Genomic DNA, 13411 nt, shown 5'->3' with positions numbered 1-13411 from the left:
TAACCAGTCTCCACACATACTTTGTTAATACTGTTCTACCATAAACATGTTCCTGTTCTTCCTGTTAGTAGGTCCTGAATGAAGTTCCAGGTTAGAATACTTGATGAAGAGACAAGATTCGTAGAAAGCATTAATAATGTGCTTAATTAGTTGTGTAGTTGGCACAATCAAAGCACAATCCTTCACCTAGTTGAAGAGCAGCAGGCTCCAAAGTACTACAGTGATACCCACACACAAACAAGGAAAGTGTAGTCTGTGACTGTGCTAAGCATGAGCAGTCATGCTTCATTACTTGCTGAGAGGTCATCAAAGGACATAGCAAGCTCGTCAGTCATATACCCTGTATTCCTTGTTCATCTGCTACAGAATGCAGATGGCTGTAATTAAATAACTCGTACTGTCACTGTATGGATTGAATCCTGACAGAGAGACTGTCCTTTCTCCCCTGCCATTTGTTGTAGTGTGTTAAATATAACATACTAGCATAACATTGGCTTATATAGGTGATATCAGGAAAGAATTGATTTAATTCAGCTGTATTTTAATTAGTCTCTTCACTTGACAAAAAACAGCCTGTGTAAGGAGAGAACTCTTTAGAAGTCACTTTCTGTGACAGAACACTGATTCACCAATCTAAGAGCTGATTTTAATTGAATGTTTTGATACTATATTTTGCCATGAAGGAAAATAAAATGTGTCATTATTTTTGTGTGGTGAAAATTCTGTGAAAAACAAAATCTATTTGGCTCACTTCTCCTCTATTATACAAAGAAACCTAACAAGTTCAATGTACACACATAAATTTCACTGAGGGAGATGTGTACTGATGCTTTAGGAAGAAGGAAATTGTGTATAAAAGATTATTGAAATCAGTGGGAATTTCACCATTATTTTTCCCATGCTTTGAGTTGAGCCCTATGTTTTCCAATCAATAGATAAGTATACAGATACAAAGCCCTTTGTTCTTGTAGAACCTTCTTGAATTTATTACATGTAAGTATTCACTCCAATGACCACTGCAGGATAATGTACATGGTATTTTTTCAAGTATCTTAGGAAAAGAACATTCTATTTTGTTAACTTCTCTATTTGCTCTGAAAAGATTATTTTCTTCCCCTTGCCAATTTGCTCTGAAAGTGTTTCTTTAGGTGTATGCCAAAGCAAGAGATCTGATTTAAGTACTGAACCTCAATTCTATTGTGTATCTTCTTAAGCAGCACATCTTTTTCTTTTCTTCATGTGATTATTTATTTCTAATTTTTTGCCTATATTTCAGTTTTGTATGTTTGGAAACATTTGTCAGGTCTGAGACTAACAAGTGTTGTCATTTTGTACTGTAACCTTTTGGAGCTTTGCATATAACTCTTTTGAGTAAGTCAAAATCTGATAGGCTGGAAATAAAGAAGCTAAATGTTTTAAAATCAGTAGAGGTCAGCTGTCAAAAAAAAATCAAGTAAGTGTGGTAAAATATCCTTTAAATCTGCAAGGAACAGTTTGCTTGTCATTGTACACAGCTTCAAGAAAATTTGATTTCTGCAAGGAATTGAATCAAAAATATCCTTACTGTATGAAGAAATGCCAGGCCATTGCATATATATAGCTGTATGTATATTTTAAATGTATAAGCTGGACTGTGTGACAACAGTAATGCAGTCAGAGTAAAATTGAGGTAAGAGATAACTATGAATCCTTTAGTACCAGTCCCCATTTTACCACAAAGAGAATGATTTGACCTCTGTATTTAGAGCCCCTCTTCAATTCCCTCCAAACTGAGTGTGCTTGATAAGGCTTTTTCATCCAGCCCATGTGGCCAGGTTACCCTTGCCTGATGCAGAGGGCTTGTGTTCACCTCACTCTTGGAACACAGCTCGGTGTTGCTGCATAGGAGACAGGACTGTATATGAAAAATTACATTTCTGACTTACACCCTTTCACTTATCCACATTGAATTTCACCTGCTCTTTTATAATCAGTCTCATTATACCATGACATCCCTCTCCATAGTCAGATACAGTCTCTACTGTGCTTAGAATCATTAGTGACATTCATCACCTTTTTCATTCCTTCCAATTCAGTTTTGAATCATTTGAAAACAAACATGCAGAATGCAAGGACTGGGGTACTCTACAAGTCACCTCCCTCCCATGACATGCAATGCTACTACTTGTACTGGCATAGGTAAATTCCCTTTGCATGCTTTGTTCCTGACCATTAGTGTTCTGCTGACAATGGCATCATCACAATATTACACCTACTGAATTTACATAGTACCAGCCATCATCCAATAATACAAATTTTGTACCATCTACTACTAATTTTTGCTAACTATTTAAATGATCAGTAAGAAAATGTTCTAAAATAATACCTTGGGTGCTATTTAGGGATTTTTGACAGCAGTCCCACAATCCAGCTAGTCCTTTGCTACAAAAAAGAAATACTTATGGTATTATAGATTCTACCATTTGAGATCAAATAAAGGAAACTTTGAAAAGGATGTCTATTTTATGGGCACCATGTCCATTACAAGGTGAAGAAACAGCCTCTTTTATAAAAACTAAGAATTTTCATTATTTCCAATTGGCAAGAGCTTTTTAAATTGAATTATGTTGCATTAAAAAAATTTATATGTAATAGTAGAAATTGAAAATAAATAACTTTTTTTTCCCTTTTAGGAAGCAAACAAATTATTTGACCGTGTATTGTGCCCATGATATATCACTGAGCAGCATATAATATTTTTTGAGCATAGGTCAACCAGAATGAAAGGCGGTATCAAGAGCTCAAAAATTCATAACCTCTATATAGGTTAAGTGATACAATTTGGTAAGATGAGGATACTTAATATGCTAGTATTTAATACTTTCAAAGAGTAACAAGCAAAAGGGTGTTGGCCAATTACTTCAGAACTTCTATTTTCACTTTTTTGATATAGTGTTTTAGAAGTTATAAGCAAATAATAAATGTTCTAACAAATGTGAAAATTCACAATTTGATTGTGGAAGTATGGTCAAATATGACCACATAATAGTTATATTATCAGTCCTAAATATGTATGTTGTTGTTGTTGTTGGTATTATTATTTTATCAGAAGTTTTCAGATGCACAACAAGAATCAGAAAGCTATATAGTATCAGTGAGTATAGTAGATTATTAGTACCAAAACTACCTGAGAAAATCTCTTAGGTTACCACCACTTCTTACAATCTATTATATCTGCTGACAAAATCAGTTTGACAGGCATTGTAAAAGATGTCAGTCAGTCCTGAGAGATTTGTATCCTTAGCTACCCCTTTCTAGGAAATCATTTGAACTCTTCTCAGAAGCTGCATATTCTCAATAGGTAGATTCTCTATGGTTTCTACCTATTTTCTTGTGTGTTAGGTAAGTATTTCTCTTCCACAAGTATTCCTTGAATTCACAATCATGGCCCTGTGTGAAGTGATTCTTCAAATGTGTCCACTGTTAAACTGATGTATTTTATCTTTCTCTCTAGCGGTATCAGTTTTTCTGATCTATTCCAAATTTTTAGAGGTACGTGCAAGTAGGAATAAACATGGAGGGGAGATAGGGCATTCAATCCCATACTGCATTTTAAAGGAAACTTTGCTTAGCAGCATTTATTGCAGTCAGTAATAAATCAACAGAGTAAAAATTTGGTGGTCTTTTAACACAATTTCTCCACCACACTCTGTCTTCCATAATGCTCACATGTGCATCATAACCTAACCTTCTTGTAACATTCTAAAGTTCTGGGACATTTTTTAAGAAATGTTGCCATTTAAAAATAACAAATTCCCACATCTTTTCTCTTCCCCAAACCACAATATATAGAAATGGTTTCTCTGTACATTTCAGATGTCATTGTATAGAAATTTTTTACATTCTTTGCTGTCTTTATGGACCTATTTAAGGACCAGGCAATTTCAATTGACGTATGTACCCCCTTGCATGAATGTGTGCTCCAAAACAGCTCTCTCATATGTCATAAGGCACTTTACCATGCATTTTAACAAAGAAAAAACAACTTCTGGTGCTTTTTATGAGTACTCCCATTAGAAGGAGAGATTATGGAACTGTATTCTGTGTGTATGTGCATGCAGATATCCTGGCTATGTCTGTGCATAGAGACAGACTATAAACAATTTTAGTGTGGTTCTTAGTTTGAATTTGATACAACTATTTCACTTACTGAACAGCTCAGGACCGTCTGCCAATAACTGCGGCAATAGCTGCAGAATATGTATGGACAAGGCTATATGAACTCTATTTACTAGAAAGAAGGTAAATAATTGCTCTTTGTCTTTTTCAGCAGACGAGCAAAGGACATACAATGACAGAATATAAGCCTGTCCCACCAGCTGGTAGCATGAAGACCTACTCTCAAATATTGTTTCATCTGTGCAGGTCACCTGGCATCCACATCTGGTATTATCCTGTTTGTGTTGACTGCAGAAATTTTTTCTTCTAAATTTTAAAAAATAATATAAAAGGCACACCCTTTTTACTTAGGGAATTATCCAAAACAATAAGAAAATTACACTACTTGTCATTATTGACCAGTTGGAGCAGCTCTGGTAGTCATAGACTTCTTACTAGGACATGGTTCACATTATTTATACTCTATGATTGTAAATGTTCTGGAGAAGTTTCCCATTGAATCTGAGAAGTCCTTGCATATACAAATGTTAACTATTATAAAGGATTTTATAAAGGAGGACTGGCATTTCTAATCCTAGTAAGATGCAGATGCATTTGAACATGACTCATTAATTTGTTACAGTAAAGAGTGCATTAATATATGTTCTGTCTTATTTCAAGTTGTGAATTGTGGTCCTGTATTGCAATACTACTGTTTCCTGTTCAAAATAGGCCCACCACTTCTTTGAGAGCTTCATGTGGAATGCAAGTTTCAGAGAACAGCTAAAAGTCATTGCCTTTAGCAGATGCAAAGTATTTTACATCTCTGACAATTAGTAGTAGCTCCCAGATCACAGTTTCTCCTCAGTTCAGACATCAACAGGACTCAAAAGATCTTACACCTTATAAATGCAAAATTTACTTCTTGCAATTGGTAGCTTGTCAGAGCACAATACTCTCTGACTGGCTGCTTTTAGATATTCCACATGAGGAGTGTTTAATGTTTAATATCAAATTTACTTATTTGGTATAGTTGGCATTACATGACAGTTCAATTTAGCAGAGTTTTACAAAAATCAGTTGAAATCACAGCACAAGGATAATATAACAGTTGCAATATTCAGCTGTAGTTAAATCTCTGTTGTAGTGTGATTCTCATTGCTGGTCCCTCTATGCTCACTGTCATGACACTGGGGATCCCCAGTCACCAGGAAAGAATAAATTGATGAAAGCCAGCTCAAGCCTGTTGCTCTCTTCAAAATGTATCATTTGTCCAATTTTTATGCTTTATGTTGTGCCAAGCTACCTATGCACTGGCCCCCCATCCCCCAGTGTAGGTCTGGCTGGCTCACAAAGGCATTGCTCTTTGTTAATAGTTTTGGAAACTGATGATTCACTGATGCAACTGTCTGTAACTAAAACCAAGGTTACCGTCCAGTTTTCCTGATATCGAAGTTAAGTTCAGCTTCCTGTATATAACATTATTCCCTGATCTCACTGGGATTTGCCCTTCTTTGACCTCTCCTCCACTGCAGGGGTGTGTGGGTTAGTTACACAGCTGAACTGCCAAAACCCCTACGGAGTCGATGCATGTTGGTATCATGCTTGGCTTTGCCTGTCTTGAGCAACAGTAATAGACTTAGAGAAGTCCCTGCTGAACGACGCCACCACACAGCCGGGATGCTACAAGCAGCCTGGTCTTGTTGTGAATAGCAAGGGATGTCAGAAACTATTGCTCTGTGAGCAGCAGCTCCTGCCTCACATTTCTGCTGAGCTTGTAACCCAAGCTTTTAAGCTCATAACAATTCGGATTTAAATGCATAAACATTTCCCATTTATTTCAAGCATGCATATAAATGTGGTTATAGCTCTTTATAAACAAATAGGCTCTAAACTGTTGGGTTTTTTCTTATTTGTGATATGCTTTGAACATTGTTACATAATCCTCTGAGAAATCACTGTAGTAATTAGTAGTCACTATAGAGGCATCTGGATCCTGATGCTGGGTGATAAGGTTTAGTGGTTTAGGAGTTACAGTGATAGTGCTGGGTTTACAATTGTACTTCAGGATCTTAAAGGTTTCTTCCAGCCTTGACAATTCCATGACTCTATAGTATATGAGGATGTTGTCAACTACAAGGTGATTATTAGCACTTAAAAATCTTTTATGAGCTCACAAGTCACTTCAATACCTCATTTTTCATAGTGTTTATTCTGCTAATTCTTAAGTAATTGCTCCTTTTTCTCTGAGTTTTTGCTTAATCCTTCTACTTCACCTTCCCTGAGGCAACACTCCCTTTCAGCCAATTTCTACTCTTTGGGCATAGCTTGTACTCCACTTTTCTCCAGGACTTTTTTTGAGGCAGAGGCCCCTCAGATTTTGTCTCTTTCAGAAAGAAGCTGACTCTTTTATATTGCTCTTACTGAAAGGTGATTCCTTTACCTACCAATACTACAGGTCTAGTAAATTTGTTACATTCTTATCTTCCGTAAACTCGTAGTGCTGATGAGGTTTAAAAGAACATTGTTGTAAACAACCCTTTCCAGCAAGGCAACAGTTCCTATTCCATGTGGACACAGTTAATGCCCCTCATTCGCATACACAACCTCTTAAATAGCTGGTGCTTAGCAGATCACTGAATAGGTCAAATTAATAAAATAGAAATAAAGTGAATGTAAGTAACGGAGATCAGTACATAATTAGAATCTTACCCTAAGAAAAAAATATATATGATTTGATAATTATTTTAATTATGTGGAAAAAATGTGGATTTTGGTGGGGTATGTCTTATAAAGAAAGTTATTTCTATTGGTAAAAGTTTGCACGATAAATTGTTTGGGAGGAGATCGTCTTAATTACTAAGATAAACATCACTCACCCCGACATGAGAAGGGTAATTTTACAGTAATTGGTCTTCACTAGTTAAAGTTGAAGTTTACCCTGACTGACCACTTGTTGAAAAGACAAGCACATAGTATTAGCAGTGTTCAAATCACTAAGGAAACCAGTGTCTAGATACTAGAATTTAACATTCTAAATCAGGAGGAAAAAAAACTTCAAAGATATATTTCCTAAAGATTACAGCATTTATGAATACAGGTCCCTTTAGGAAATGTGCAAAATTTATGTTCTTAGGTCCCAAAGAACACCTTTGAATATCCCAGCTCTCAGAGGAGAAAAATCCTGTCACATGCATCTGATGTGATGTGAGCTGCACTTAACCCATTGGAGGAGGCAGGAAGGAATTCAAGGTGTTCTTGACACAGCAGTCCTTTATCCTACACTGAGCAAGCACCCTGCTGATGATCAGGGTAACACCAGGATTTACAGCTGATCATGATGGGAGTAGGTGAGCTATGAAGATGCTTATATAGTATGCATACCCTTCAAGAACACTAAAATCTTGATAGTCAGTTTCTTAGTTTCAGCCCCAGTTATTAGTTTCAGTAATACCTGTCTGACCTATCTCCCTCTTAAAGAAGAAACAAGCTACTGTGCTGCTGCCACTGATGCTAGTCTACTCTACAAATGTACTGATAGACTTGTTTGCCGTGACTGGAATTCTGGCTGAAATTGTTCCCTCCCATAGCTACCTGATGAGTCCATTCTGGATTCTTACTCACTGCACAATGACTTTGCAGCCTAATCATTGAACTCTGGTCTCTGGTCTTGAGACTGTTGTTATTAGTCACTCGAGTAGGAAATCAAAACCAGTTCCAGCAGTCAGCCAGGAACTTAGGACACTCTTCCTGCTGCAGTGTTACAGGTTGAACCACCATGCTTCCTCATAAATGCTGTATTTCTTAATTTCACAGGCTTCATTTACCTGTATAAATGCCTAAGATCAAGTATTCCTGCACTTGGAAAGATAGAGACAGTAACATCCTCACTCAGCTTTATAAGCTAACAGTCAGGATTGTCTCTTGAGAAAAGGGTTTGGACTCAGGCTATGGACAAAGTTGAACATAGAGCTTGAATTTTCTGAGTGAGTGCTCTGACTAGTAGAATTGTACTGCCAACAACCAGCATACCAAGCAACAGCTGGTTTTGGAGAACTAATATAGCTACACACACATTTTAAAACTGAAGAGGGGCACCTAGGATTCCTTTTACCCAGCTCTATGTACCAACAAAACAAATCTCCTTAGGAAATTGATGTGCCACTCCACTTACTTTTGGATCCTTATTAACTTATGTGGGAGCTGGGAGGTTACTTGCATAGGCCACAGCAGGTTTGCTAATGTTCAGACAAGGGCTGAAAAAACACAGTGGCAAAAGCAGTGGTCACAAAAGCAAGCAAAGAAAATTCCATTTAAACATGAGAGAAAACTATTTTACTGTGAGGATGCTTAAACACCTCTTGGGGACTCTCCATCCTTGGAGACATTCAAAACCTAACTGGGCAAGATCCAGAACAGCTCTTTTCTCGTGGATTCTATTTTGTGCAGGGGATTTAGACTAGGTAGTCTCCAAAAGTCCCTTCCAACTTCAATTATTCTGTTACTGTGAACAGTGGGCATTTGAAGCCAAACAGAAAGGCAAACTCTGACCCCAGACTCAGCTTTTTGTTCTTGAAACTCAAATAGATCCTATTTTTAGTACCCAAATCCTCACTGAGATCAAAGCAAAGAAAACCAGCTGTGAGAATTTCCTTTACACTTGCATGTATTTTCTTTCATGCATTAACATGGTTAAACTTAAAAAGAAGTGTTTGTGATATGGGGGTGGATGGGTGTGTGGGTGGATGGGTGTGTGTCTGTTAAAAAAGAACAACAAAAAGAGGGAGAGAGCTGCCTTGTAAGAAAGAATTAAACCCAAAGGCTGGAAAGCTCAGAGCAGTTTAAGTCAGAAAGGAAACTTTCAAATCTACACTTTGTACAGATTTTAAAGCATGAAATACGTGCAGATGGAAGAGCTACAGACAAAGAAAAAAAAGTTAAATATCCTTCCACAGTTACTTTCATTTACTTGGCTACAGTACAATGAAGGACTAGTTAGCCAGTCAGCCAAACTGGTAAAGAAGCAATAACTGGTGTCATGGAGGAAGTAGGCACAGTTATGATGAAGAAATTTTCCATATTCCATTCACATAGCTTTGACTGGAAGTGAGTCCTAAAGCTTGAATTATTTCTTTTTCTTTCCTTGGGATTTGCTTAAACTTGCTCAATTTCACAGCTTATCTAATGTTTCAAACATGTTTAATAAACCTTGTTGTTGGCAATTAATCACAATTAATTAATCACAATTAATCACAACCAGAAGTGAATCAAAAGAGGACTGGGATTAAATGGGTAGCTACACACTGGAATTCTCTGTTTGCAGCAAAGTCATTACATTTACAAAATGCACCCATTATAAGCCATTAAGGGAGAAAAAATTAATTCTGATCAACAGCTTTGTTTCCACATTTTTTATTCTGAATGATCGTTCAAATATAAATTTTATTCGGAATAGTTTTGGGAAATGGGAGAGTTACATTTAGACTGAGTCAAAAAAGTAATTATTTATTTTACATAGCGTAAAATATAGTTATATAAAATTTTACTGAAATTCCCTGGTCATCCTTCCTCAGTCTTTGGATAATTTATTAATATATGTCAACAAAGCATTCCTCTACATAATGAAAACTGTTCAAAAAATACTACTCTTTATGAAATTTCAGGTAAAGGAAATGTCCCTCTTCTGGTTTTGGTTCAATCTTATTACTTTACTTTATTATTTCTTGTATTCATTTATATCATTCTCCAAATAGTCAGTTTCTTTCTGGTCTTTCTCTTTGATTCCATAGACATGTGCATTTAATTGCAAATATGAGATGTAGTTCAGAAGGATTGAAGGAAATCAAACTATAGGCATTGGGTGAGATCAATCTTTGTAAAAATGCCTTCTGATGGAATTGAACTATTTTGATACAGAAGGGAAATTTTAGATGGGTAGTGGCACATTTCAAGAACTGAAAAATAATCTGAGAACTCTCTTATGCTGATTCATCATAAGGAAAAGTTGTCAAATGAACCAGTTAAAGAAATAGTAAATGACTGCCAGGGCATGGAAAGGTCATTCAAGAATTTTAAACATGAAATTCCTCATTTGAAAACTGTGGTGTTTAACCCAACATTTCAATCAACCAGGAGAACAGAAGATGACAGACATGTCACCAGTTTTTAAAAACTACTAATCTGTAGCCGTGGAAAGGGGTTTTAACCCTTTAAGTGCTGCGGAAATAAGATGCACAGCTACGTGGTTGTTTTTCATGACAGAAAGAAAGAGACAAGTTTATTCAGAAACACACTTATAGCATGTTTTATAGCATGATTCGCAATTCCAAGAGTAGAGAAAAGGTGATTGGTTCAGAGAGAAGGCACCTCATTCCCAGTGCCTGGTCATGCACCACAACAGGTGTTTTATCTTTGTTATTAATTCCTTTTAATTTTGACCAAATTATCACCCTGGGAGGAATTCTCCCTAGCCTTGAGTTAGACCAGCTTATCGGCTGGGAACAGAGCTGAAAAGCTCCAGCCTGGAATATTTTTCAGGCTGTAATTTTCTTACTTTCTCAATATGTGTCCCACACTAATCTCTGGTGTTATCTGAGGAGCAACAGTACCTAAGGTCTGACTTTCATGGGTGGCAAATTAATTGAAATTATTATTAAAAAGAACAAGTAGAAATTTGAGTAAATTAAAATATGAAGGAACAATCAATATGGTATTGGATGAAGAAATTTGCACAGCAAATGTAGTAATTATGAGGCTGAGCTGATGATTTTTATGTGTTTGGTTTTGTAAAATGCTTATTTGAGAAAGGCACCTCATTAAGAACTTTTGACGAAATTAACTTCTCATGGAATGGGAGAAAAGATAATCCATTCACAAACAATCCATGGATAGGAGATAAAAAAAAAAAATATTATTTTCAACAAGTAGCAAAGAAAATGGGGTTCTACTGGATCTACAGCTGTCCAGATCCTGCTGTACTAGCTCTTCACAAATTACAACATAAAGATGTATACTGAAGCAGGAAAGTTTGCAAAGATAATTAGCTGTGCATCAAAGCCACAACTAAAGCAGACAGCAAGAAGCTGAATAAAATTTTAACCAACACTGAGCAGCCAGACAGTAAAACCTCTCAAACAATGTATGCTTATCAAATTCAAACACAGGCACTTGAAAGAAAAATACAAAACAGAGAGCTCTTAGTTGTAACTACTCATGGAAGGGATTTGGGAGTTATTTGAATAGGCAACACCATGCGATGTGGCAAGAAAAGACAAACTGAACATTACAATTATTTCCTTATGAAAAGAATAGAGGACAAACCAGGAAAACATCGTGATGCTGTTGTATCAACCTTGATCTCAAATACATGCACTTCTGGTTATTGATCTCCAAGATCAATGTAGTAGCACTAGATAAGATACAGGTAAGTTACGCAGTGAGGATCAGAAATAATGAATAGGTTCTATTCAAGGGAAACCAAGTAGCACATTTTTTCATGGAAAAAAAGATGATTAAAGGTGGAGGGAACAAAAAACCAGTTGTATAATTATGGTGATTCATTGTTTCTCAGAAGTACAAGAGCTGTATAGTAATTTCAAACAAATAAAAGGGAAACACTTTTTTATAAACATCACTTAGTTGAACAGAACACCAAAACAGATGGACCTTTGATCCGACCAGTGTGGCAGGTCTTACAGTCTTCTGACTGACACTTTTCCTCCGTGTTCAGTGTCATGTTGAGGCAACATCAGTTGAGCAATATGAGAAGCTCAGTATAAAAATAACATCCTTTGCAAAGTATTCTTTCCATTTGTATCTACCACCCCTCTCTGCTGTGACAGGCATTGCCAATAGCTAAAAATATGCAAGCACATAAATAACATCAGCGCCTGTCATGTGGCTGTGATCTGCTTGTACCATACTTGTCCACGTCATTTCTGTTACCAGTTTTACCAATTCATAGTTGCAACTGCTCCTCCAAGGAATTTTGGTAAAAGTATGGCCTTGCCACATACACTGAAAACTAACATCAGGCTTTTATTACATTAAAGGTAGAACTATGAACTCTTCAAAGACAGAGGAATCAATTAATTGGTCTTCTGATCATTGCTGTAGGAGCATTACAGAAGGAGAAAGACAGTTTGAAATGAGTGGTTCCAAGATAAATTCAAACAAGTCCCTTTATACCTTTGCACTAATTAGTAGGCAGCAGCAAATTTTGCAATGCAAATGTATCTGTCAGTGCAAACATGGTATTTACTGCATTCTTTTAAATGGCTATCTTTGCTTTGAAAGTTACTAATTTATTTTCACAACACAGCTATCTATGGGGTAAATCTATAACAACTGTGATTATCCCAGAAACCTTGTGTATTTTGGATATGGTAGCATATATTATAACACAGAAGAGTGGCAGCATATGTAGGAAATCAATTCACTGCATTCCTCCAGTTCCACTGACTGCTGAATCGTGGCTACAGAAAGATACAAAAGATGAAAATGGTTTTCCTCTTCTCAAAGAACTGCTGTTAAGAAAGCTAAGACACCATTAGGTGGTGCCTAGGAATTGATGTAGAAAGACAAGAACTTCCTACATTTCACATTTCTTCAAAAGAACCATGGGCCTGTCTATTCTTATGTGCACGTTTATCTGAAGAAATTGTCAACAACAGCCCACACATTTCTTTAAGGAGAATGCACTGTGAAGAAATAAATCAACAGCAAAATCAGACACTAGACTGAAAAAGTGCATAAAAGGAGTCTATTTTTAATATATGCTAAAATATGCCTTTTGCTATTGAGGATGAATAAATTAAACTGCTATTTTCCATGTAACCCTATGACCTCCTAGGGGGTTATTTTCTGTACAGTGTTTTGGAGGGGGGGAAAAAAATCCCTCAGGATCTCTAAGTTCTTCTGCTATGAAAGATCTGAACTGAGATAGCTAGAGGCAAGAAACAGCATAGTTCCCAATTCTGAAACCATTCAGTGTACTACTATTAGAAAAGTGTCATTTAATTGTCATTCCAAAAACATCTCCTCTTTAAATGGCTGAAGTCTTGTTTTGCTAACAATTTTTTTTCATTTTGTGAAATGCATGGATTTGAGTTTACACTTCTGTAAAATTGCGTAATATGTCCTGTGCTTAAAATGCAATTGATTAAGAAAACTTGTATCTCCTATTAAACTCATATTTCTGATTTCCCCCATACTGTTACTTTTCCCATGCCCGTGCCTTCATCATAGTTTGATGATTCTCTATTAGTTATTTTGC

This window comes from Sturnus vulgaris, chromosome 6 (assembly GCF_052056855.1).
Source record: "Sturnus vulgaris isolate bStuVul1 chromosome 6, bStuVul1.hap1, whole genome shotgun sequence".
Classification (NCBI taxonomy): domain Eukaryota; kingdom Metazoa; phylum Chordata; class Aves; order Passeriformes; family Sturnidae; genus Sturnus; species Sturnus vulgaris.
Note: the sequence above shows the minus strand (reverse complement) of the source record.